The sequence below is a fragment of the Hippopotamus amphibius genome, chromosome 4, assembly GCF_030028045.1.
Source record: "Hippopotamus amphibius kiboko isolate mHipAmp2 chromosome 4, mHipAmp2.hap2, whole genome shotgun sequence".
Lineage (NCBI taxonomy): Eukaryota > Metazoa > Chordata > Mammalia > Artiodactyla > Hippopotamidae > Hippopotamus > Hippopotamus amphibius.
In genome coordinates, this window is record NC_080189.1 from 118039035 (window position 1) to 118065932 (window position 26898).

The window sequence follows — 26898 nt, forward strand, 5'->3', positions numbered from 1 at the left end:
ATCACTTTTAACAGGTGCAAAAGCATCCCAATCTTCTTCATGCATGGTATACAGTTGTCCCAATACCAGAGCTGGAAGCTTTCATCATAATCCATGCTAGGATATAAATTCCTCACCGTTTCTAGGCTAAAAAACAATTTTTGTGCTACCAATGAAAAAATTGAGGCTGTTTGAGAATATGAACAAAACTCTATGACATTTGACATTCTGAGTTAGGATGGTCTAATTTTAAGTCTGCTGTGTTAAAAAAAAAAAGCTTCACTAGGATAACTTTGAGGAAACTGAGTTTATTTTCTGAGTTTATTCTCAAAAGTAAAAATATCAGAATCACATGAACCCCACTGTTAAAATTTCACAGGATTTCACTTGACATTTGATTGGTCTGGTTGTATCACTGTTCAGAAAGTACGCTTGAAGGTGCTTCCCATTTGGGGAGAACCGAGAGACTTCAAAAGAGCCTCACAAAAAGTTGCCAGTAAGGTTTTCTTGGAGACAAGCATCCTTCCTCATCAGTGAGTTAACTAAACAGTCCCAAATAACCTACCAGCCCATGCTTTTCCTCAAAACTGTTTCACATACACCTTGCCAGTAATTCCCGGTAACACTCCTGGGAAGGTCAGTCAAGAGATTTGCAAAGTAGATATTTTTTAAATTTGCTATAACTGAATCATACTAGTAAGACTCAACTTGTCTTCATGAGTAATATTAAGATAAATCCCTGCTAACATCATCCTTAGATTTTCCTCTTCATCCTCCCTTATTTTCTACTGGATATCCTACAGCATTATTAAAGGAAAATCATAAATGATTTTATTGCACACTTTTTATTGCACACTCTATTATGCAATTCCATGGTAAAAAGTATTTTAAATACCTTGTGTTCTTTAAAAGAAAATTAACAAAATGATTTAAAAGTTTACTTCTACATATGCATAATGGATGAGAAACTTTCCCTGAAATCTATATTTTTACAATGTATATACCTGTATTGATAATATTGAAATTGTATTCAGTGTACGACAGTAACTCTTTTCAAAGCTGATTTTTATATATGTCCACATCGGTTCAATAAAGTAGAAATACTTAACAGAATTCAAAGACACTTCAGGTCAATTTCCTTAATGACCAATGTTGATCATATGTCAAAACATCAATGATTCAGCTAAGTGTTAGCAAGGTTCAGTTTTATTTTTAAAAGTCTATCTAAATGGGACAAGACATTTGAGCACTTTCCAATAGACTATGCACGTCGACAATAAACCTGCTTTACTTTCCTGGCCCAATATTAACTTGTGGAGAATACCAGGTTGGGGAAAACAGGAACAGGAATATACGTCTATACTACTAAAGATTCAGTCGGCATTCCTGACGTATGTTAACAACCTGAAACTCCTCTTTACTTTTCATGAGATGCCCGTAATTCTAAACATGATTTCATTTTAATCATGCGATGATTTGCCTCAGTAGGAAACTAGGGCAATCTGTGGAGTCTGGAGTTTGTTAAATTCACCAAATTTCAGTAACCTGCTGGGACACTGCGAAACAAAGACTAGAGAGTTCCTCTGATTTTACACATCCAATAAACATTTATTCATACACTCTTACAAAATGTGTACACAAAACATCCGTGTCATTACAACTTCAGACTCACCAAAGAGACTCCAAGTTGAACAGCAAGTCACTGATCAAGCACGTGCTTACACTGAACTATTTACAGATGCACCAGAAACGTCTGTGTCGTTGCCAACACAACATGACAATGCTTTCAGCGTTTACCCATCCTGAATCAAACCCACTGAAACATCTTTTTAAAAGTTGTGTGTGGATCACTAAGTAGCTCTTTAAACATCAGTATTTTAATATTTAGCATAAGTTAGCCAAAACACATTGTGTGCAATTTGCCTTTCTTTGAGGAAAAAAAGTTCCTCAAGTTCAAAGATTCAAAGCCTATGAGGGGAAAGCAGCCTGTTGTCCAAAAGAAGGATCGAGACTAGGAGAAAAATGTGGTACCCATAGGGAAAAAAACACGAATTGTTCATGTAATCTAACACAGTCTTCACACTGGACCTCTAGCCCTGCGCATCTCGGTTTCTATTTATTTCCAGGAAGGGTGGCTGCACTCCCAGCAGCCGGGAGAACGAGGCAGGAAAGGAAGAGATGTTCGGAAGCCGCTCGGGTGAGCCGCCCGGTTACAGGGCCTCCGGTGTGGACCGGGGCTGGTCCCGCGGGTCAGCATCGCTCAGCCCCGCGCCGGCCGGCCGCCGCTTCCCGGCTCACGCTCGGGACCGGGTCCGGGGTCCCGGGGGGACGGCGGGGCAGACGTCCGAGGACGCGCGTCCCTCTCAGTTCGCGCCCGGGCTCCGGGGGTCTCGCCGGGCGGGCTGGTCCCGGCGCAAAGGGGACGCGGGAGACGCGGGAGACGCGGGCGGCGCGCCCCTCTCGCTGGGTCTCCGGCCGCGAGGACCCGGGGGCGGCAGCTCGGGCGAGTGAGGGCAGCTGACGGGGCCGCGGCGGCCGCCCGCGCAGCGGCCCTCGGCGGCCTCCTCTCGCCCGGAGCCGGAGCGGCCGCCCCTCGGGAAGCGCCCGCCCGGTGCGCGGGGCAAACGGCAGAGGGCGGCCCGGGCTACCCGCTCCGCCCCGCCCCCCGCTCCGGCGCCGCCGCCTCGGGCTCCGCGGGCCCCGCCGGCTGGCTCACCACTTACCGGCCGCGAAGCGATTTACGTAGCGGGCCTCGTCACAGTTTACGGACGCGAGGAGGTGGGACGACGAGCCCCACCGGGACCGGCGCCGGCCCACGTCGCTCCACGTCAGCGCTGATGCGGCCACCGCCGCCTCTCAGCCGAGCGCGACCCAACGCAGCGTCGCAGCCTCCCTCCCTCCCGCGGCCTCGAGTCCGCCCGCCCGCTCGCCCACCAGCGCCCGCGCCCGCGCCCGCCCAGCTCCGCGCCGCGCCTGCCCCTGCCGTGGGGACGCCGGGGGAATCCACGCGCGAACCCCGCCCCCTGCCGGCCGCCAGAGGGAGTGCGCTGCCGACAATCCAACAATTGAATGGAACGGAGTCGGGGGAGGGGCTAGGGGCGGAGCCTGAGGTTGGGCTGGGGGCGGGCCCTGGTAGTGGGGGAGGAGAAGGAGTGGGGTCTGAGAACGGGGGAGGAGGGGCCAGGGGCGGGGCGGGGCGGGGCGGGGCCGGGAGGAGGAAGTAGGCTTGGCGGGGAGGAAGCGCGCGTCGGGGGCGGGGCCTGAGGGAGGGGCGGGCGGGGATACCGGAAGTTGCCCCGCGGCGCCTGCCCCCAGACGCCAGTCAGTTGGAAACAGCTGGTAGAGGTTGCGGCTGTGTCTCTCTTGGGAATCGCTTCACGTGGGGGCGTCCTCAACTGCTAGCCGAGGCCCGCGAGCGCGTCCTGCGGACCCCAGCGCGACGCCGCCGGCCGTGAGCCCTGGAGGCTCCTCCCGCTGCCGCCCCCCGGCGACCGCGTCTGCGCGTCAGTGTCGCGGAGACGCAGCGGGGTCCCCACTTGGTGATGTGACGAAGGAGAGGAAGGCTCTTCGGTGACAAGCAGAAGCCCCCGCCTGGAAGAGAGGAGAGTTTCGTTTTCGTCCAGCTGGAAACTTGGGGCTCTCCAGTAAGAGGGGTGGTTCCGGCCGGTAAAACGGTCACCGGTTGTGCACCAGGAACCCGGTTATGACGGTGACCCCACGCCCGGCCTCAGGTTCGCGGGAGTGGGTCACGCCGAGCACCGCCGTCAGGGACACTGCTTGAAAAGCTGACGAGTGCAGAAAAGAAAAGCGTAATCCACGTAGTGCAGGCGGAGAAGGGCAGCTTTGTGAAACACTAGAATCGCGGTGGAGTTACCCCAGCAGGGGGAAATCCTGAATGTGCAGTGCTAGGTTATGGCCAATCCGAACTACCAGCTGTGACGCGCACTAGCAGAGATAAGAGGATAAAAACTGGTAAGTTCACGTCCTCCTTTCCACGTTGGCAGAGTTTTGAAATTCCTCCTTCCCCCCTATAAACATGAATTTCTTGATAGGAGACCTTACCAAACTCATAAAGTTACATTTAAAAATTAACCAAGTCCTTTTTCTGTGTGTGCTCAGGGAAGGCTGGCGCAGAGTATTTATTCGTTAAGTAATCAATACAGCTCATTTTAGCTCAGGAGGAAAAGGAGTCATTAGATGGAAAGAGAAGGAAATAAGACCAGATTGCTAAACCTGAAAAAGCTTAACATTCCTTTTGGTCACGGTTGACCATGTGCTGGATGAATAGATTTTTAGCTTCGAGTAATTTAGGGGAAGTTGTGATCACTCTCCTTCCCAAAACATTGTTCTCCCCCTACTTATTAGTAAATTTCTTTAACAAAGGAAGAACAGATACTCTTTATAGATAGAATCAATCAGACAAAGGGCTTAAAATGCAAATACGAGTGCTAAATCAACGTATACTAAGATGTAAATGTCATACCAAATCCTTGAGAGCAGGGGAAGAGTATTCTTCCCGAGAACAGGAGACAGAGTACCTGGGGTCTGAAGAGAGAGGGCAGGAGATAGCAGGAAAGGTACGCGCAGTTTCCTGCTGCTGCTAGGACAGATTCACACAAACGTAGTGGCTTAAAACACAAATTTATTATTTAAAAGTTCTGTGGGCTAAAATCAAGGGGTTGGCTCCAGGGAAGAGTCGATTTCCTTGCCTTTTCCAGCTTCTAGAGGCCACCCACCTTCCTTGGCTTGCAGCCCTTTTCCTCTCTCTTTAAAGCCAGCAACAGCTTCCTGGTTCTTTCTCTTACCTCTCTCTTCCACTTATAAGAACCCTTGTGATTATAGTGGGTCCACCTTGAGAATCAAGGATAATCTCCCCATCTCCAGATGAGGTGATTAGCAACCTTATTTCCCCTTTACCATGTAACCTAGCATGTTCACAGTTCACAGGGATTAGGATGTGGACATCTTGGGGGGGGCGGGGGAAGGACATTATTCTGCCAGCACACAGTGAAGGATTCCAGAAGAAGCTTGAGCTCCTGAGACAGATCACCTGCCTCTCAGGGTCATCCCTTGTGAAGAATTCAATTATTTGATTAGAAATGCCAGTAACTGATTTTTCAGTTTCTCATATTTATACTTCAAGAGTATAGTAAAATCTAAAATGAGATATCAGGAATAAAGAAGAGGAGCATGGTTATATTCTCATTTTATGTGATCAGCCACTGTAGTGTCTTCATAATTTGCACTGAGTAGGACCTGGGCTAAATCCCAGCTATATTCAAATCTGATTTTCATAGATCACTTGAAGGGGAATTGTATCCACAACAATTATCTCTGTCACAGAATAGGAATTCATATCAGGCCAAAAGAATCAAAGCAATGGCAATTTCTTGTTTTCAAACTTTTTTTTTTACTCTTTTCCCTATACTACCAATATTTCACTCCTATATGTATGTACAACCTCCTACTGTGTTTGTTTTACTAATTTACTGCAGAATAGAATTATAAAACTAATTTACACAGTCCCTTTCTATTCAGGCTTTAGGATTTAAGACTAACAAATACAGTGTGCCCAGTTTGAATGTTTGAGAACAGTAAAAAAAAGTCCATGTAATAGATACTTGACCCATGATTCTCAAATTTGATGTTTGGCAAGAAATGTTTCACTGTACTAGAAAGTTAACAGTTCTCAGTTCCAGCATAGAAAATATCCTTTTACGTGTGTGTGTGTGTGTCTGTGTCTGTGTCTATGTGTGTGTCTGTGTGTGTGTGTGTGTGTGTGTGTGTGTGTGTATACTTGGTTTTTTGAGTTTGGTAAACTTAAACTTCCAAAGCGAACGTGCTCTGAACTCAGCAGAATATTTAGAACAGTAGTTAAAGGATAAATGTTATAATACAAACTCAGGCCACTGAATTCTTTAAAACTATGAGATTATTTATACTCATTAGACTATCATGTCTCATTTTTAAAATAATAAACTTACAACGAAAATCTACTTTCAAAATTTTTCTACAGGTTTTTAATTGACGACAAATTCAGTTGCCTGCCAGATTTACTGTTTCCACACAGAATTATATTGAAGCTATTGTCAGAGAGAATGGTAAGGACTGGAAAGCTATGAAGCTTGGCTAAAAAAAAAATTTTTTTTTTAAATTTTTTTGGCCGTGCTATGAGGCATGCAGGATCTTTTAAGTTCTCAGACCAGGGATCAAACCCATGCCCCCTGCAGTGGAAGTGCAGAGTCCTAACCACTGAATCGCCAGGGAATTCCCTGAAGCTTGGCTAAAATTGACCTCTGTTCAGCCCTGGAAATTGCAGGGTAGGATTTGATAGAATTAATGCAGAGACTTGGTTCTCTTTTTCCTGAATATGTTTTGGTAGAATAATGGTAGTAATTAGTATTTCTTTTATTTCTGTATTTTTAAGATGCTAGAGGAACACCAGCATGGTAGAGACATCAGTAATAATTAATAGAGCATATGAACTGCTTTTTAAGTACTTTATCATTTTAATTACTTAAAAGAAATTTGAAACTAGCCCCAGAATTAAATCCAATGACTGTTATATAAGACCCTTTACAAGAATCAAGCCCAATTTTACAAGAGGATTAAAATAAAACAGTGACTCTAGAGAGCTCACTCCAACAACTGCTTGGCCAGGGACTAAATTCTGAAGACTAAATCCTATTACATTGATGTGGCAGCTGTCAAAACTCAGGAGCAGTCAAGGTGAGCCAAACTGGAAGCACATATCAAGAGCTGTTAGAAAGCATCACACTGAATTGGTGTGAGACAGGTAATTGATCAGACCAAAAAGAGGGAACAGAAGACTAGGTTAACACAGGAGAAGAGGAGTCAGTGCTATAACTTGGGATCAGGTAGTCTAGGATCCCAAGTTGGATTGTTGCAGAGAGGATTACAGGTGGAGGAGAGGAGAGAATAGGAGGGAAAAGGTAAGAGGGTAGAAGGCTGTTTATATGTATATCCAGCCCCCTTCAAGTCCTTAAGAACTAGAGCAAGAAAGAAGCCAGGTATGAGGAGGAGAGATTGTCACTGTTAATCTGTTTCATACTGGAAAAGAGCTCTGTGCCACATTTTTGCTCTGTGACCATGGCCCTTCTCCCAGCCTACTTTCCTTTAGCTATAGACGAGAGATCATAATACTGACCCCAAAAGGTATTTGTGAAGAATAAATTAACAAATAATGTAAAGGCTTTAGTATAATACAAATCACATTGTAAATGCTTAATAAATATTAGTTATCATTATTACTTTATACAGTCTGTTTATATCATATTCATGAAATAGTAGAAGAGGTAGTAAAGACATTCAGAAATCATCTAGTAAAGTTCAGCCCCCGATTACATGTACTTCTTACATTTTGAACTTACAACCTGTGAAAATGTGATCCATAAGACTAGCCAGCAGCACACTGCCAGATCTCACCACCCTTGAGTCCAACAAAGATTCTCATCTTGACCAAACTCTAGCCAGGCTCCTCTGAGCGCTCTTCTCCACTAGGTCTCTACCTTGGCCTATAAAAACTTGAGCAACTTGAGAAGGAAAGACAGAGCTGGAGGAATCAGGCTCCCTGACTTCAAACTACTACAAGGCTACAGTGATCAAGACAGTATGGTACTGGCACAAAAACAGAAATATAGATCAATGGAACAGAATAGAGAGCCCAGAGATAAACCGACACACATATGGGTACCTTATCTTTGACAAAGGAGGCAAGAATATACAATGGAAAAATGACACCCTCTTCAGTAAGTGGCACTGGGAAAATTGGACAGCTACATGTAAAAGAATGAAATTAGAACACTTCCTAACACCATACACAAAAATAAACTCAAAATGGATTAAAGGCCATGTAAGGCCAGACACTACAAAACTCTTAGAGGAAAACATAGGTAGAACACTCTATGACATAAATCAAAGCAAGATCCTTTTGGACCCACCTCTTAGAATAATGGAAATAAAATAAAAAATAAACCAGTGGGACCTAATGAAACTTAAAAGCTTTTGCACAGCAAAAGAAACCATAAACAAGACAAGCAAGCCCTCAGAATGGGAGAAAATATTTGCCAGCAAACCAACTGACGAAGGATTAATCTCCAAAACATACAAGCAGCTCATGCAGCTTAATACCAAAAAAGCAAATAACCCAATCCACAAATGGGTAGAAGACCTAAATAGACATTTTTCCAAAGAAGACATGCAGATGGCCAACAAACACATGAAAAGATGCTCAACATCACTAATCATTAGAGAAATGCAAGTCAAAGCCACAATGAGGTATCACCTCACACCAGTCAGAATGGCCATCATCACAAAATCTAGAAACAGTAAATGCTGGAGAGGGTGCAGAGAAAAGGGAACCCTTTTGCACGTGAATTGATACAGCCACTATGGAGAACAGTATGGAGGTTCCTTAAAAAACTAAAAATAGAACTACCATATGGCCCAGCAATCCCACTCCTGGGCGTGTACCCTGAGAAAACCATAATCCAAAAAGAAACATGTTCCACAATGTTCATTGCAGCACTATTTACAATAGCCAGGACATGGAAGCAACCTAAATGCTCACCAACAGATGAATGGATACAGAAGATGTGGCACATATATACAATGGAATATTACTCAGCTATAAAAAGGAATGAAATTGAGTTATTTGTAGTGAGGTGGATGGACTTAGAGTCTGTCATACAGAGCAAAGGAAGCCAGAAAGAGAAAAACAAATACCATATGCTAACTCATATATATGGACTCTGAAAAAATGGTACTGATGAACCCAGTGACAGGGCAAGAATAAAAATACAGATGTAGAGAACGGACTTGAGGACACAGAGTGGGGGGGTGAAAGGGAAGTTGGGAAGAAGTGAGAGAGTGGCATTGACATATATACACTACCAAATGTAAAATAGCTAGTGGGAAGCTGCTGCATTACACAGGGAGATCAACTCGATGATAGATAATGACTTAGAGGGCCAGGACAGGGAGGATGAGAGGGAGAGGATATGGGGATATATGTATAAATGCAGCTGATTCACTTTGTTGTACAGCAAAAACTGGCACAACAGTGTAAAGCAATTATATTCCAATAAAGAGCTTAAAAAAAAAAAAAAAAAACTTGAACAAAACACAAACTTAATTTCTAACAGCTCAAGGCCTCACCCCTAGGATGACCCCAGCCACCCTTAGAGTACCTGTCTGAGAAAACTCAGAGCTGCCTGAAGAATTCACAGCTTGTTCCAGCGACATCTCAAGACCGAGACCCTGTACCCCCAGGAGCTTCCATTAGCACCACTTAACACACCCAAACAGGTCCACATGACCCAACCCAACTGATCACTTCCCTGAACTCTACTGAGCCCCATTTGCCCCCCTCCCCCATTCTTCCATTCTGCCTTTAAAATGCCCAATCACCTCTCTACAAATTAGAATTGAGTTCAGTTCATGCTGGACTCTTTTTCCTTATTGCTATAGTAAATAGGTGATTAAAACCACTTTCACTGGTGTCGGCTTTGTTTATCTGGCAAGTCACTGGAAGCCATAAATCATTCAATATCCTTGATTGACACCACCCATGACAGGTGGGGAAATAACCTGATCTCCCTTCCTTTTTTTTTTTAATACATCTTTATTGGAGTATAATTGCTTTACAATGTTGTTAGTTTCTGTTGTACGACAAAATGAATCAGCTCTGCGTATACATATATCCCCATATCCCCTCCCTCTTGAGCTTTCCTCCCACCCTCCCTATCCCACCCCTCTAAGTCCTCACAAAGCACCATCCCTTCCTTTTCTTCTATGACTTTCTTCATTGGAGAGATTTTTTTTATACCTGCCACACTCCCATTCCGCCCTTGAGTGCTTACATTATGGTTAGGTCCACCATGGGCTCCAGTGTTCTCCCTCCATCAGGCTGTGCCTTCCTCTTAAACCCCACATCTGTGCCTTTTTCTTATACCTCCACACTTGTGCCTTCCTCATACACCCCTACATCTGTGCCTTCCTCTTGCATCCCACACCTGTGCCTTCCTGTTATTCCCCCACCCCCATATCTGTGCCCACACCCCCTCCTCACACTCTCACGCTTTAGTTTCTCCTTTTTTTTTTTTTCTCTCTCCTTTTCTTTTTGACTACCACTTAGTTGCTAGAGGAGAAAAACAAAAACACCTTTCTCCCTTACCTTCTCTGATTCTATTTCATTTAGAAAGCCAGATGGGCTTCCTAGGTGGCGCAGTGGTTAAGAATCCGCCTGCCAATGCAGAGGTCACGGGTTCGATCCCAGCTCCAGGAAGATCCCACATGCCGCTCGTGTGCCAAAAAAAAAAAAAAAAAATAGAAAGCCAGAACACATATCTAATCATGCCCCTGGGGCATAAGAGTAGATGTGGTAATACAACTATACCAAGGAAAAAGAAAATGTCAAGTTTTAAAGTCAAATTAAGCTAAAAAAGAGTCAATGCCCTCAACCTCTAAAGATCTCTTTAATGTGCACAGAAGTTCTGTTGAGAATTTCCACAAAAGCCTCAGCTGATGACCTAAATGTTTCTCTAACTAAACTATCCTCCATCTTCAGCATACAAAATGTTTCAAAATTACTTCTACTTTAACTTTCTTCTATTTGTTAATTACTTATAATGCAGAAGTATCATATAATAAGAATCACACATATAGAGAATAAACTAGTGGTTACTAATGGAGAGGCAGGGCAATATAGGAGTTGGGGATTTTTTAAAAAGGGTTATTGCAGGATTGTATGAAATCATGTGTGTGAAATTTTGAAAACTGTAAAGCACTATAGAATTTAAAGAATCTTTCATTCAATAAAAAAAAATAAGTTTTTTTAAAAAAGGGAGAGACATTGATGGTGAATTACTCTCACCAGGCGAGCAACTAGTCTCCCTGAAAAAAAGTATTATTTTTGAGTAAATTATCCCTTCTTGAAGTACCATAATGATATGCTCATAAATACCACTAAGAATATTACAACTAAATGAAACCAAATGTAAGATTTAAAAATATATAGAAATCCATATTTCATGATTTATAGAAGGAAAATAGTATATATCAGAAGCTTTCCAATTGATCTTGGTAAATTGATTTGGATGTTTCAAACATACAGATATGGTACAAATAATTCAAGGAAATGTCATATATTCTCTACCCAGGTTCAACAGTTGTTTGCATTGCGCCCATTTCAGTTTTATTCTCTCCCCTCCTCATTCTCCTCCACTCTTTCTCCTATTATTTATCTATCAATGATTTATCTATCAATGATCTATGTATCTATCTTCTATCTATCACCACCCCCAATGCCATTCAAGATTAAGTGTATTATTTTCTTCTGTTGCCATAGGAAATTACCACTTAGTATTGGATGGCCAAAAAGTTCACTCGGGTTTTTGCATAACATCTTACAGAAAAACCTGGACAAACTTTTTGGCCAACCCAGTAGTTTAAAACTCAGCTAGATAGTTTAAAATAACAGAAATTTATTCTCTCACAGTTCTGGAGTGTAGATGTCAAAATCAAGGTCTCAGCAGTATTTCTTTTGCTACAGAGGTTCTAGAGGAGAACCCATCGCTTCCTGTAGCTTGTGGTGGCACCAGCATTCCTTGCCTTGTGGTGACATGGTTCTAATTTCAGCCCTTAGTCCCACTGCTGCTGCTGCTTTGGTCCTGAAACTCTATCTGGATCTCTCTTATAAGGATACACATGATTGCATTTAGAACCCATGCTGATAAGGCAGGATATCCTCTTTCTCTAGATCTTTAACTTAATAACATCTTTTACCATATAAGGTAGTATTCAGATATTCTAGAAATTAGGAATTTCATACATCTTTGAGGGTCATTTTGAATCCTTCCACAGCAAGAGATATCCTAACCCTTTACCTCAATTTTTTTCATTATATATTTCCTAAAAGTGTATTGTCTGAAACATGGAACAGTTGACCAAATCAGGTAATTTAACACTGATATCATCAGTGTTTATGCCTAGTCATACTGGAGCCTACAGCAAAAGGAAAAATCAGAAATAATTTTGTAATTTAAAATTTTGATACTTTGTTCATCATGGATTGTTGCATTAAATTTTATTTTTAAATATTACATTCAAATGTTATTTAGTTTGATTACTGAATTTTTTGTGCCATCATAAATTCTGTGCTGGGGCTTCCTAGGTGGCACAGTGGTTAAGAATCCACCTGACAATGCAGAGGTCACGGGTTCAATCCCAGCTCCAGGAAGATCCCACATGCCGCGGAGCAACTAAGCCCGTGTGCCAAAAAAAAAATAAAAATAAAAAAAAATAAATTCTGTGCCCAAGATAGGTGGCTCGCTCCTATCACAGTATCCCAGGCTTAATCTGCAGCTCATATTCAAATTGTATCAATTTTCCCAACATTATTCTCAATAGCTGTCTTCTCCATCCCTGATCCCATCCATATGGGGATTCATGAATTGCACTTATCTGTTTATGTCTTTTTATTCTGGAGCTGTTCCTCAATCTTTTCTTTCTTTTTTCAAATAAATTCACTCATTCATTCATTCATTTATTTTTATTTGTTGCATTGGGTCTGTGTTGCTGTATGTGGGCTTTCTCTAGTTGCGGCAAGTGGGGGCTACTCTTCGTTGTGGTGCACAGGCTCCTCATTGCAGTGGCTTCTCTTGTTGCGGAGCATGGGCTCTAGGCGTGCAGGCTTCAGTAGTTGCAGCACATGGGCTCAGTAGTTGTGGCACACTGGCTTAGTTGCTCCGTGGCATGTGGGATCTTCCCAGGCCAGGAATCAAACCTGTGTCCCCTGCATTAGCAGGTGGATTCTTAACCAGTGTGCCACAAGGGAAGTCCAACCTTTTCTTTCTTAACCTTGATATTTTGAAGAGAATAGGCCAGTTATTTTGTAAAAGATCAATTAAAAAAAACTATTTATGGAGGACAGACTTCAAGGAGAACAGTCAATATTACATTATGGCTTAAATAGGCTTCATGGTACCATTATTTCTATGATTTTTGTCATGGAAAAAGATTTTTCCTTCTAAACAGTTAATTTTTCATCAAACTGTTAGAATATAGTTCATCTATAAATCATACATAATGTTCAAATTCAGAGATTAATGAATTGGTAGTAAAATGTCCTGAGCTAACTCTTGCCTCATAAAAGTCAAGATAGGATGGATTTTTCATGCTCTCATTTCCTGGAACAGGCCATTGCAGGCCCTTTGCACATGCCCATTCCCTCTGACTGTAATGCTTTTCCCTTTCTTTTGCCTAGTTAATTTCTATTCATCCTAAGAGCTTAGCTCATAGTGTCTTCTTCAATGAAGCTGCCCTTTACTTTGCAGACTGGATGTAGCCCCTTTAACCAGCTACGGTGCTTTCATTTTACTTAGACTTCTCTTTTGTAGCAGTAACCATAGTTTTAATTAAGTGATTATGTCAGCATGTATTTAAAGCCTATCTCCCCTGCCAGAATATAAACTCCATGGTGACATCTGTCTTATTCAACATTGTTTCCCTGATAACTTCTTAATTATTCCTTAAATTCAACAGTAGGGAGAAATGATATTATGGGTAATGCATTAAGTAGCTCCCAACACAGTTGCATCCTCATATTAGGCTCTTAAATACTTTGCTTTTGTTCTGATTATCCAGTTCAGGGCTATGTGCTGGAGATGATTAAAACTGTTTTCTAAAAAGATGAGGACTAAGATCATGTTATCAAATGAACCAGGTAAAAAATGCACCTGAAATGAGAGATTAGCCAGTGTGTCTCTGTAAAACACAAGGGAAATGATATCCATACTATTTTGCATATAAAATGCCTTATTTTTATGCATGCTCCATCAATAATAAGTACTTTAGCTAGAATTTACCAAGTTCTTGGTCTTCATAAATTGACAGTCTCTTATTTTGTAGATTATAGTGCCATCATGTGGATACTTCACTTTCCTAAAATAAAATGTAACATTTTGTGATAGAGACTAGAAAACTACGATTGGGAAATGCAGCCATCCCACACCCAGGCACTACAACTTGTAATTCAGTACTGGTTCCCAAGAGTGGCTGTATATAGATTCATCTGGGGACTTCTGAATTTGAGTCGTGAGCGTCTTTTCTTTCTGTTGCTTAGAAGTGGCAAACCCATTCGTGCTACCTCTAAAATAATTCCCTAATCCATACACTTCTTATTATCTTCTATGCTAAAAACCCTAATCCAAGATACTAGCATCTCTTGCTGAGACATTGCAATAATACCCTAACCAGTCTCTCTGTTTCCATTCTTGCCCCCTGTTACCGACTGAATTGTGTCTCCCCACTCAGATTCATATGTCAACGTCCCAATCCCCAGTACCTCCGAATGTAATCATATTCGGAGATAAGGTCTTTAAAGAGGTGATTAAGTTAAAATGATGCCCTTATTGTGTGGACCTAATCCTATATGAGTGGTGTTCTCATATAAGAAGAGGGAGAGATCCCAGGAATGTGTGCACAGAGGGGTGAACAGGTGAAAAGACAGGAAGCCACCTGCAAGCCAAGGAGAGGACCTGGAACAGATCCTCCTTTTATGGCCCTCAGAGGAAACCAACACCACTGGTTCCTTGATCTTGGACTTCTGGCCTCCAAAACTGTGAGAAAACAAATTCTGTTGTTTAAGGCAATCCAGTCCACTGTTTTATGTTTTTGGGGTTTTTTTTCATAAATTTATTTATTTATTTATTTTATTGGGTGTGTTGGGTCTTTGTTGCTGCACACGAGCTTACTCTAGTTGCAGTGAGTGGGGGCTACTCTTCATTGTGTTGTGTGGGCTTCTTATTGCGGTGGCCTCTCTTGTTGCAGAGCATGGGCTCTAGGCGCGTGGGCTTCAGTAGTTGCAGCACATGGGCTCAATAGTTGTGGCTCACGGGCTCTAGAGCGCAGGCTCAATAGTTGTGGCGCACAGGCTTAGTTGCTCCGCGGCATGTGGTATCTCCCTGGGGCGGGGATCGAACCCGTGTCCCCTGCATTGGCAGGTGGATTCTTACCCACTGCACCACCTAGGAAGTCCAGCAATCCAGTCCATTGTATTTTTGTTGTGGCAGCCCTGGAAAACCAGTACAGCCTCCTACAGCCCAGTGAACTTTCAAAATATGGTGAACCAAATCATATTGTTACCCATGCTTAAAAACCTCCAAAGATTTCCCATGTGGTTAAAATGAAATCTAAACTTCTTACCGTAGTGGACAAGGTCCTACAAGACCTGGTCTTTGTCTTCCTTTTCAATTTCCTTCTGCAATACTCTTCTCTTGGCTAACTATGCTCTGGTCCTACTGGCTGTCTTTCCATTCCACCAACACAGCAAACTCATCCCTTCTTCAGGCTTTTTTCATTTGCTGTTCCCTCTGCCTGGAAGTCTTGTTCTGTAGCTCGTTGCGTGACTGGCAATGATCTCTGTTCAAAGAGGCCTTTCCTGATTGCTTTAGCTAACCATCACCCCCATCACTTTATTCCCTTACTCTAATTTTCCCGAGTATTAATTACCAGATTAAATGATCTTTTTCGCTTGTTTACCTGGGTATTATCTGCCTCTCCTCACTGGCATGTAAATTCACTGAGGCCAGGACCCTGTGAATGCTGTGCCTGGCACCTAGAACATTGCCTGACACATAGTAGGTCTGCAGTGATGACACAGTGTGTCATTGACTGAAAGAAGGATGTGCAAGTAATATATATAATTCGGCCTGGTTGAAATGTTTAGTTTCGTTTTTTTTTTAAATATTGATTCAATAAACACTGACTACCTGCGTGACAACTGGCAATTTCTAAGGAGACTCAGGCAGTCCCGTGGAGAGGCCCACACGGACCACATGGAACTGAGGCCTCCTCCCAGCAGTCACTGAGGGACCAAGGCCTTTGGCCAACAGCGCCGCAGGTGAGCCCGGAAGCAGATCCTCCAGCCAGTCAGCCCTGCAGATGACTGGAGCCCAGGCCAATCTCTTGACTGAAATCTCGTGAGAAACCCTGAGCAAGAACCACTCAGCCAACGCCTCTGAAATGCCTGACCCACAGAACCTGTGAGAAAATAAATATTCTTTGAAGTCACTGGGTGTGGGGATAATTCGTCGCACAGCAACTGATAACCGATATGTTCACAAATCTGGAAACTATAACTCATCCTTGTTAACTTTCTTCTTCGACTCCAACGTCAAAGCCATCTACCTACCTCCCAAATCTTCCATTTCTCCCTGTCTTGCCCTCCACTATCCAGTCAGTTCTCTCTTAGGCAGATGCAATAACCTCTTAACTGTTCGGCCTGCATCCATTTTGGCCTCCCTTTAGCTCTCCATACTGAGGCTAAAGTGTTCTTTTCCAAACACACAATCTCATGAACTCCCCGCTCCCCCTAAATAATTACAATGACCTATGCTAAGTGCTAAATTCGAGGTAATCTCAGAGATTACAAGTACACAAAAAGAAGCGACAAACTTATTGTGAGTAGGAATCAGATCTCCTGGTTTTTTATTAATACTTTTGCAATAGGTAATATATGAACATGGTACACAATTTCCATGACACCAAAAGGCATACAGTGAAAGTACAACCCTCTCCTGTCTCTATGCCCCCAGTTCTCTCCAAAGGCAACACTTACATAGTTTTTGAATATATCTTTCTGGATGTACTTTGTAAATATCTATTGGCAATTATGGGAAGTGATTGAAGTAACCTACCCTTGTCTCTAAAATCTTGGCCTTCAGCCTGCTTTCAAACCCACTGTCTATAAATTCCTTTTCAAGTCATAACCACTCTGCTTTCAAAACCAGGTAAGGGCAATGTAGATATATTTTATCCATTTTCTTTATTGCCAAAAGGAGTTACGATGATAAGAGCGAACCCACACACTTTGATTTAGCCTCCAGCCCTCTAATCCTTTAATTCTTTGTTTCAATAATTGTTGAGGATATATATTTTTTCTCATCTTTCATAACTCTCTACATATAAAATACATTGTCTCATGCCAACATCTCATTTTGTGTGTGAAATTTTTTTTCTTTCACTGTTTTTGGTTTTTTTTTTTTAATTTAAGGAGGCTGCTTCTTTCAGGATCCAGGTTCTTGGCTCTTAATAAAGCTTGCGACTAATATTAATTGTACTCCCTTTATTGTATATAATTATTTAATTTTTTTGGAACCTAAATCCAGGCCATCACATTTAACCCTTGTTAAATGTCATGCTGTTTGTTTCATTTCTGGAACCCAAATATATCTTTAAGAATCTTGATTCTGCAATGACCTATAAACTGAATTAATTTGACATTGATTTATTGAGTGTCTCGTATTTGCACATTACTATGCTTTCCTAAAATCTCACCTATCTTTAGCACAACTAAGAAATAGAAAAGAAGGCCAGCCATCCCTTCTGCTCTGCCACACCAAGGTCCTAAGCAACCGAGAAAAATGAGGAGTCAGAAAGACTGAGAATGCAAAGAGGGCAGGAGAGAAAAGAGAAGGAGACCAGAAAGTCAAGAGGCTAAGCTCAGTGGGAAAAGAAAAAGATGTCTTGCACCATCTTCTGGGCTCTGTGTGTGTGTGTGTGTGTGTGTGTGTTGTAAATGTGTATGTGTGTTTGTCTTATAGTAACATTTTTTTTGTACAGCTAATAGACTGTATTTAAACTCTCCCAGATGTCAGAGACAGAAATGATTTACCATAAAGTTAATGAATCTTAAATTTCCTTTGCAAGGCCCTCTGTGGGGCTCTAACATTTTTTTAATTTGTAATTTTGTGTTCTTTTTGTTAAAGATGACCCCTCAAATCCTGGGTTTGGTGAGGTTACATTTTATTGTGAAGTTTTAGATTAAATATAGAGGGGGAAGGGTGAATGGGGAACAGAATACGAGGTCAATGTTAGTTCAAACAGGCTGAATGAAAACATTTTGAGTAAAGTAGATTTGGGGTGGGACTACCTGGAAGGCTCCTTGGTTTCTGGCTTAGATCATTTGCAAAAATCCAACAGATTAGACACTGAATGAAAAAATATCAAATTAGAGAGCTTTTCATACTGATTTTACTACTAGTTCTTTCCCTTAATAGATAGTATTATTCAGTTCAGGTTTTATGGAACTTCAGCAATTTTGACTGGAAATGACATTGAATGTCACCTATTTCAAATTTCTTATTTTATTACTGAGGCACAGACATTTAAATTACTTGTGTGATGTTACAGCTACAAAACAGATCTCCTGTTTCTTGTGCTGTATTATGTCTACTTCCTCTAATTAGAAAGTATTCTCTTTGGTGTGCTAGAATTAGAGCAATTAGCTGAACAGTAGCTGTACAACTACCAGTGTCAAAAGTAGCTGCTCTATTCAACATCCATTTATGATAAAAACTCTCCAGAAATCAGACATAGAGGGAACATACCTCAACTTAATAAAGGCCACACATGACAACCCACAGCTAACATCATACTCAACAGTGAAAGCTGAAAGCATTTCCTCTAAGATCAGGAACAAGACAAGGATGCCCACTCTTGCCACTTTTATTCAATATAGTTTTGGAAGTCTCAGCCACGGCAATCAGAGAAGAAAAAGAAATAAAAGGAATCCAAATTGGAAAAGAAGAAGGAAAACTGTCACTGTTTGCAGATGGCATGACACTGCACATAGAAAATTCTAAAGACACTACCAGAAAACTACTAGAGCTCATCAATGAGTCTGGTAAAGTTGCAGGATACAAAATTCATATACAGAAATCCTTTGCATTTCTATATACTAACAACAAAAGATCAGAAAGAGAAATTAAGGAAACAATCCCATTTACCATAGCAGCAAAAAGAATAAAATACTTAGGAATAAACCTATCTAAGGAGGCAAAAGACCTGTAGTCTTAAAACTATAAGATGCTGATGAAAGACATCGAAGAAAACATAAACAGATGGAAGGATATACCATGTTCTTGGATTGGAAGAATCAATATTATTAAAATAACTATACTACTCAAGGCAATCTACAGATTCAAGTAATCCCTATCAAATTACCAATGGCATTTTTCACAGAATTAGAACAAAAAATTTTATAATTTGTATGGAAACACAAAAGACCCCAAATAGCCAAAGTAATCTTGAGAAAAATGGAACTGGAGCAATCAGGCTCCCTGACTTCAGACTATACTACAAAGCTATAGTAATCAAGATGATATGGTACTGGCACAAAAACAGATATATGAATCAATGGAACAGGATAGAAAGCTCAGAAATAAACCTGCACATCTATGGTCAATCTACAACAAGGGAGGTAAGAATATAAAATGGAGAAAAGACAGTCTCTTTAATAAGTGGTGCTGGGAAAACTGGACAGCTACATGTAAAAGAATGAAATTAGAACATTCTCTAACACCATATACAAACACTCAAAATGGATTAAAGACTGGATACTATAAAACTCCTAAAGGAAAACATAGGCAGAATACTCTGACATAAATCTCAGCAATATCGTTTTAGATCTGTCTCCAAGAGTAATGGAAATAAAAAACATAAATAAACAAATGGGACCTAATTAAACTTGAAAGCTTTTGCACAGCAAAGGAAACCATAAATAAAACGAAAAGACAACCTACAGACTGGGAGAAAATATTTGCAAATCATGCTACTGACAAGGGCTTGATTTCTAAAATATACAAACAGCTTCCCCAGCTTAATAAAAAAAAAAAAAAGGTATAGCAGCTCAGAGATATTTACAAGGACGTGTGATTCTTCTGTCTTTCTGCTATACCATCCTAAGAGTGTGGCTTTTGCCTTTACCATTGCTAGATGGCTGCTACATCTAGAGGCACTGTGCCCAAGTTCAGGCAGGAAGAAAAAGACAAGAGACAAAGGGCAAAGTACAAAAGCCTTTGTCTTTGTGAGACTGCCTTTTTTATTTAGGAAAGACAGTTATCCTCTGGGACATTTGCCTACCTCCTAATTTGCCAGAAATGTGTCACATGACCCCCCTAGCTGCAAGGAAGTATTTGCTCTATTTGGAGGGGGGCCAAGGAGAAGAGGGTTGGAATGGCCAAATGAGCCAGCTTGTTTCTCTCTAAGACTGGATCAGATGCCCTTTTTAATACGTGTCCATAACAATCTGTAAGTTGAGACCAACTCAAATACCTTTCAATACTATATCAGTTTAAATTTGAAATGTATTAGTTGTTATAGACATGCAAAGAGTATATTCTGCATATTGTATTTCACCAACTTATATACATTAATAGAAGTGAGTAAATTGAAAACTCCCTGAGGGCAATATACTGCATGTATGATGGTCGCCCAGTATCTGTACTTGAGGATCTTTCTGCTCACAGTGTGGTCCTGGACCAGCAGCATCAACATCAGTGAGGACCTTGTTAGAGATGCAGAACGGCAGGCCCTTCCCAGAGCTGCGAATCAAAATCCACATTTTAACAAGATCTCTAGGTGATCTGTGTGGATATTAAAGTTTTTAAGTACTGTTTTAGAGGATCTACCTCCAAGAGCTTGTCCCCTGGATCTCCCAGTTATAGGAGCCATTACATTTCTCTTGTGCTTAGACTTGTTTCTGCCATTGGCAGTTGAAAGAGTCCTGACTGAGCCAGACAGTCACCATGTATTTTAGGTGTGTTATTCTCTACAGCGACTCATACATTTCTGTTGAATTGAATTTATGATGGAATGAATCATCTAATTATATGCATTTGGAATACAAAAATAAATATATCAAGAATTGCAAATGGATTGCAACTCTCCTGCCCACCCGGGTTAATTGTTAGTGGCACCCTGGCCATCCCAGTGTGTTGAGAAGGACTCTACATTAGCATCAGGTCTCAACAGGAAAGCGCACACTTAGCGATGACTGCTAGTCACAAGCTATGAACATGGTGACACTGATGTCACCCTCTTATCTCAGAGGCATATTTCACATATTTCATAGTGTAGTTAGGGATGGCGGTGATGGTCAGGTCAGCTTCAATATTGCTCCCCATTCATTGATTCAACAATTATTTATTAGGATTTACCAGGTACAAGGATAAAGTGGTACAAGATATACATGGTACCTGCCCAGCTAGAATTTATAGTCAAGTGGGGGAGACAGACATTAAATAAACAATCATGCAAATAATGACTTGATTATACTTGTGGTAAGGGTTATAAAGAAAGAGTATGAAAAATTACAAGTATATGAAACAGGAACCAATCAAGTCTAAGGAGCAAGTTGGCTCTCCTGAACAAGCAGCTTTTAAGCGAAATCTTGAAAGATGGGTAGGAGTTATCTTGGAGAAGAGTCAGTACAGAATTGTTCTGGGCAAGGGATGCTTGTGGAAAGGCTCTACATTATGAAGGAGTTTGGCATTTGAGGAAGTGCAAGAGGACCAATGTGGCTGGAGCACAGAGTACACACAAGACAGTGAGAGCGACTAAGACGAGAAAATGAGGCCGGGGCCAGAGCACAGATTCTCCTTTTAATTACTGTCTAGGAATGATAAGGTCCTCAGGTTAATTGGAGCATGCTAACCAGATTCACATGAGGCCCATTTCCAATCTGAAAATGAATTTAATAATTGATTTCAAAGCTTACTTCCAAAATCAAGAACATTAGATTGCTAAATAGGAATATATTACAGAACTAGAGAGACAAACATCTACTGTGGAAATACACAGACTAATATGGCCCAGTAACTTTCCACTTATTCAAATTATTCATTCATTGCAATTAATGTTTATTGAGTGTCCCATTAGATATTTTTCAGCCTTCTTATATATTCCCTTGTGTTTTACACATACTAGTTGCTCAGTAGCTTTTCAACCTAGTGTTGGCAGATTTGACCCATGGGTCTCTCACATTTCTGCTCATCTTGCAGACAGAGGCACTGACTACTTTTGCTGCAGGCTGTGTTATCAAGGATGTCGCATAGCAAACAGTCCATTATAAAGCCACTGATTATTAAAGATTTGAGATTCCTGATCTCAGGGTCCCTGAGATATAACTGAAACTCACTATGTGCACAGTGATCCCTGGGCTGCCTCATGTCACCCGCGTGGCATTTGTTGGGGGAGACATGGGAAACCAGCGTGAACATGAAGCTCATGCTTCTTGCTGTGATGATGTACATAACAAAGTCCTTTGTCTCCGACACAGGAGTTTCATGTCTTCTGCCAGCATCCATGAAACTGTGGCAACTTATCTGCTTCTAAGTAGCGTTATATTCTCAGACCCTTCACAGTGCCTGACTTATAGTAAGGGTGACCTATATGTGAATTGGTATGTTACAGTATGGAAGGGAAGGTATTCATATAGAAATATGACAGCAATATTAGTTCAGCTTGATGGTAGTGGTAGGAAGTTGGAGAATACAGTCTTGTAGGATGAATAGAATTTTCACTCACAGAGAAGAGTAAAGATATTCCTGAGAAACGGACATTGTACACAAATGCAAAGAGTCATTAAAGGGCCTGATTTGTCTAGAAATAGTAAAAAGTTTAGTTTAGTAACAGGATCAATTTGGTGGGTAGCAGGAGCTAATATTAGAAAATGTTAGCCCATTAAAGAGGGGTATGTCCAAAAGTACCAAATATAGCTGTAATTGCACTGTTTTCTTATTTTCAAAATCAGATTTGCACTCAGGGAGGTAAACTTGCATCTTTGAGCAAACTTGACTGTTCCAGACTAGTTTCAAATCAGATAGTGTTAATCTTTTCTAATAAATGAGACTATTTAAATGTATAAATATGCTTGCCTTTTAAAAACCTTGTAAAACATACTAAACAAATAAATAATGGATTTTTGGACTTCTGTTTATAAGTCTGTTCTTACATAATTTATTGTTCATAATGTACATATATACTTCTAATACATTTCAAAATGTTTGAAAAATGTCTATTCTAAGTTCAGGTGCTACAGCTTAAGTTGTTTTTCTTTTCAAATATCAATCGTCACCTTTATAATTTACATATTCTTTCCCAGCACAGATAGGTAAAGCCTACACATGGAATTGTGAAATGTGGAATCTGAAAGTAAACTTAGGACTCTTCTAGTCTAGTATTCTCTGTATGCTGGATTTAACTATTCTTAGTGAAAAATAATTTTCTTAATAAAAAGCATTAAGCTAGAATATTTCAATTTTCTGTTTTTCTTCCCGCAAATTTTTACACAATTTGTGCTTTCTGTTTTTAAAAATAGAATTGAGGAGGCAGTTCAACATGGCGGCGTAGGAAGCTCCTGAACTCACCTCCTCCTACAGACATGCCAAATCCCCAGCTACATATGGAAACGTTCCCTCTGAAGAAGGTCTGAAAACTAGCTGAAGGGCTCCTGCACAACAAAGGATAAAAGGGCCACGTGGAGATGAGCAGGAGAGGCAAATACTCCACACACAGTGTGGTGACCCACAGTCAGGAGGGATCTCGCAAAGATGGAGCTTCTCCCTAGGAGCAAGGGGTTCACACCCCACATCAGGCACCACAAGCCTCAGGACCAATACCAGAGAGATGGGCTCCCAGGACATCTGCCTTTGAAAACCAATGGGGCTTACCTCCAGGAGACCCAAAAGGCTGTAGGGAGCTGAGACTCCACACCTAAAGGGCTTATTGATTTTAAAAAATATATGCACAATGTGAGAATTAAGTTTCATTGGGGGCAAAATGAGGACTGCAGCCCGGGAGACAGCATTTCAGAGAGCTCTGAGAAAATGCTCTGCAGAGGTGAGGGGAGGAGCCAGGATATACAGGAGGTTTGCAACAAAGCACAGGTAGTCGGAAGATTATTGTTAATTTAAGAAAACCAGATATCTCAAGGTAAGAAATTTAACACTTTTCTATATATGGGAAGATGCAAGCTCTGGGCTCACTGAAATCATTCCTTTGATATGCACCTCACCTATCTGGGGCCTGTATTTTCCCATCCTGAGTTTCCTCAGGGCTCACCACAGGGAGTGGCTGCAGTCTGATGGCTGCTAGATGGCAGGTATTCTTTTCAGCCCTGAGCTTTCTCAGCTCACTGGCTCACATTGGAGGGCTGCAATCGTTGATGACGGTGACATCATTTGTTTATTGATATGACGGGAAATATTCCATTTATAAATATTCCATATATCAGGCTCAAGTGCAAACTCACCTTGGGACCCAGTGCAAAAGCAACGATTCAAAAAGCATCTAGACCTTATGTGAAGGAGACTCATTTGCTTATCATAAATCATCTGCCCCTGGGGAGACAGAGGCACTGGTGGGTACCATTTTTGTACTCTCACTCTACCTTGCTCGTTGCGAGCAATATGCCCCGCCCTGGTGCTCTACTGAGGCACCTCTAAAGCTGGTGTGGTGCATGGAGTCCACACAGGGGATGCCCCTTAAGTGACTGGCTCTGGTGGTAGTGGGAGGGGCTTGTGTTTATGGACCCCATGGGACTGAAACAGAGAGACAATTCTTGGCATGCTACCACCCCTAGAGCATGGCACAGATAGCAGACAGCAGACTGAAACACACCCCTAGTCTTCCTGTGAAAAAGGCCTATTTACTTGTCCTGGAGCTTCAGCCTGAGGGGCAGGCTTATCACACATCTAGAGGCTATAGAGGTGCTCCCAGGGCACAGAGGCCATCTCTGTGCTCTCCCCTGGCCTCGCTACAGCTCACCTGCACCTCCCAGAAAGAAGCTTATACATTTGTCTGGAGTCAAATTTTGCAACTTCGCCAAGGGGACACCGCAAGATCGCCTTATCTGGAGGCCAGCAGGATTTACAATTGCAATCCCACAGGATGGTATATATTTTCATACTTTAAAAGATGCTGCCTGAGGGTAATGTCCAATCAGCCTAAGGTGCAAAATGAGATTCAATTTATGTTCATGGATTGGAAGAATTAATATTGCTAAAACATTTATACAACCAAAGCAATCCATAGATTCAATGCAACCCCTGTTAAAATTCCAATGGCATTTTTTACAGAAACAGAACAAATAATCCTAAAATTTGTAGGGGACTGCCAAAGATCCCAAAGCAATCTTGCGAAAGAAGAACAAATCTAGAGGCATCACATGCCCTGATTTCAAGCTATATTACAAAACTACAGGAATCAAAATGGTATGGTATTGGCATGAAGACAGACACATAGGTCATGGAACAGAAATAGAGAGGCCAGAAATAAACCCATGATAATATGGCCAATTAACTTACAACAGAAGAAGCAAGAATATACAATGGGGAAAGGATAGTCTCTTCTAGAAATGGTACTGGGGACAAACAACAAGGTCACACTGTATAGCACATGGAACTATATTCAATATTCTGTGACAAACCATAATGGAAAAGAATATGAGAAAGAATATATATGTGTGTATATACATATGTATATATATTATATACATACCTATCTGAGTCACTTTACAGAAGAAATTAACACAACATTGTAAAGTAACTATACTTCAATAAAATTTAAAAAAATAAATGGTGTTGGGAAAACTGGAATGCTACATGTAAAAGAATGAAATTAGACTACTATCTTACATCACACACAAAAATTAACTCAAAAGGAATTAAAGACTTGAGTGTAAGACCTGAAACCATAAAACTCCTAGAAGAAAGCATATGCCATAAGCTCCTTGACATCCATCTTGGCTATGTTTTTAAATCAGACTTCAAAAGCAAGGGCAACAAAAGCAAAAACAAACAAGTGGGATTTCATCAAACTAAAAAGCTCCTGTACAGCAAAGGAAACCATCAACAAAATGAGAAGGTGAGCTACTGAATGGGAGAAGATATTTGCAAATCATATATCTGATAAGGGGTTAATATCCAAAATATATAAATAACGCATACAACTCAACACGAAAAAAAAATCCAATTAAAAATGGGCATAGAATCCGAATAGACACTTTTCCAAAGAAGACATACAGATGGCCAACAGGCACACGAAAGGATGCTCCACATCCCTAATCATCAAAGAAATTAAAAAAAAAAAAAAGCCACAGATGTCACCTCACACCTGCTGTCATGACTATTATCAAAAAGACAAGAAATAACACGTGTTGGTAAAGATGTGAAAAACAGGGAATCCTTGTGCATGGTCAGCGGTAATGTAAAATGGTGCAACCATTATGGAAAACAGAATGGAGTTTCCTAAAAAAAATTAAAAATAGAACTAGCATATGATCCAGAAATTCCACTTCTGGGTATTAATCTGAAGAAAATGAAAACTCTAATTCAAAAAGATGTATGCACCCCTCTGTTCATTGCAGCATTATTTACAATAGCCAAGATACGATAACAACCTAAGTGTCCATCAATGGATGAATGGATAAAGAAGATGTGGGTAGGGAATTCTCCTGGCTGTCCAGTGGTTAGGACTCTGTGCTTTCACTGCTGAGGGCCCACGTTCAATCCCTGGTCAGGGAACTAAGATTCCATAAGCCTCTTGGAGTGGCCAGAAAAAAAAAGAAGGGTCTTCCCTGGCAGTCCAGTGATTAAGATGCCACACTTACACTGCAGGGGACACAGGTTCAATTTTTGGTTGGGGAACTAAGATCCCACATGCCACACAGATGAAAAAAAAGAAAAGAAAAGAAAAGAAAAAAGATGTGGATATATATACAACAGAATATAATTCAGCCATAAAAAGAATGAAATTTTGCCATTTGTGACAACATGCATGGACCTTGAGGGTTTTATGCTAGGTGAAATGAATCAGACAGAGAATGACAAAAACTGAATGATTTCACTTACATGTAGAATCTAAAAACAAAATAAATGAACAAACAAAACAAAATGAAACTCATAGATACAGGGAATAGACTGGTGGTTGCCATAGAGGAGGGTGGTGAGTGCGGGCAAAATGAATGAAGGGGGTCAAGAGGCAACAACTTGCAGTTATAAAATAAATACGTCACGGGGATGTAATATAGAGCATGGTGACTATAATCAGTAATAT

At 41.1% G+C, this 26898-nt stretch overlaps 2 protein-coding genes across 16 annotated transcripts in view; one reads left to right on the forward strand and one right to left on the reverse strand.

The window, feature by feature from the left end:
- Nucleotides 1-2989, reverse strand: part of CREM (cAMP responsive element modulator) — a 68251-nt gene extending 65262 nt beyond the window's left edge. For 4 of the 15 annotated variants that reach the window (XM_057731991.1, XM_057731999.1, XM_057731985.1 and 1 more), the window contains exon 1: nucleotides 2703-2980. The gene's annotated coding sequence lies outside the window, so the exon portion shown is untranslated. Of the gene's footprint in view, nucleotides 1-2702 lie in introns of all 15 variants that reach the window. The other 11 variants (XM_057731994.1, XM_057731987.1, XM_057731993.1 and 8 more) reach the window with 7 other exon arrangements.
- A 280-nt stretch (nucleotides 2990-3269) lies between these two features.
- The window catches only part of CUL2 (cullin 2), a 105904-nt gene continuing 82275 nt past the window's right edge, over nucleotides 3270-26898 (forward strand). Inside the window, exon 1 of the mRNA XM_057731981.1 lies at nucleotides 3270-3951. The gene's annotated coding sequence lies outside the window, so the exon portion shown is untranslated. The remainder of the gene's footprint in view (nucleotides 3952-26898) is intronic.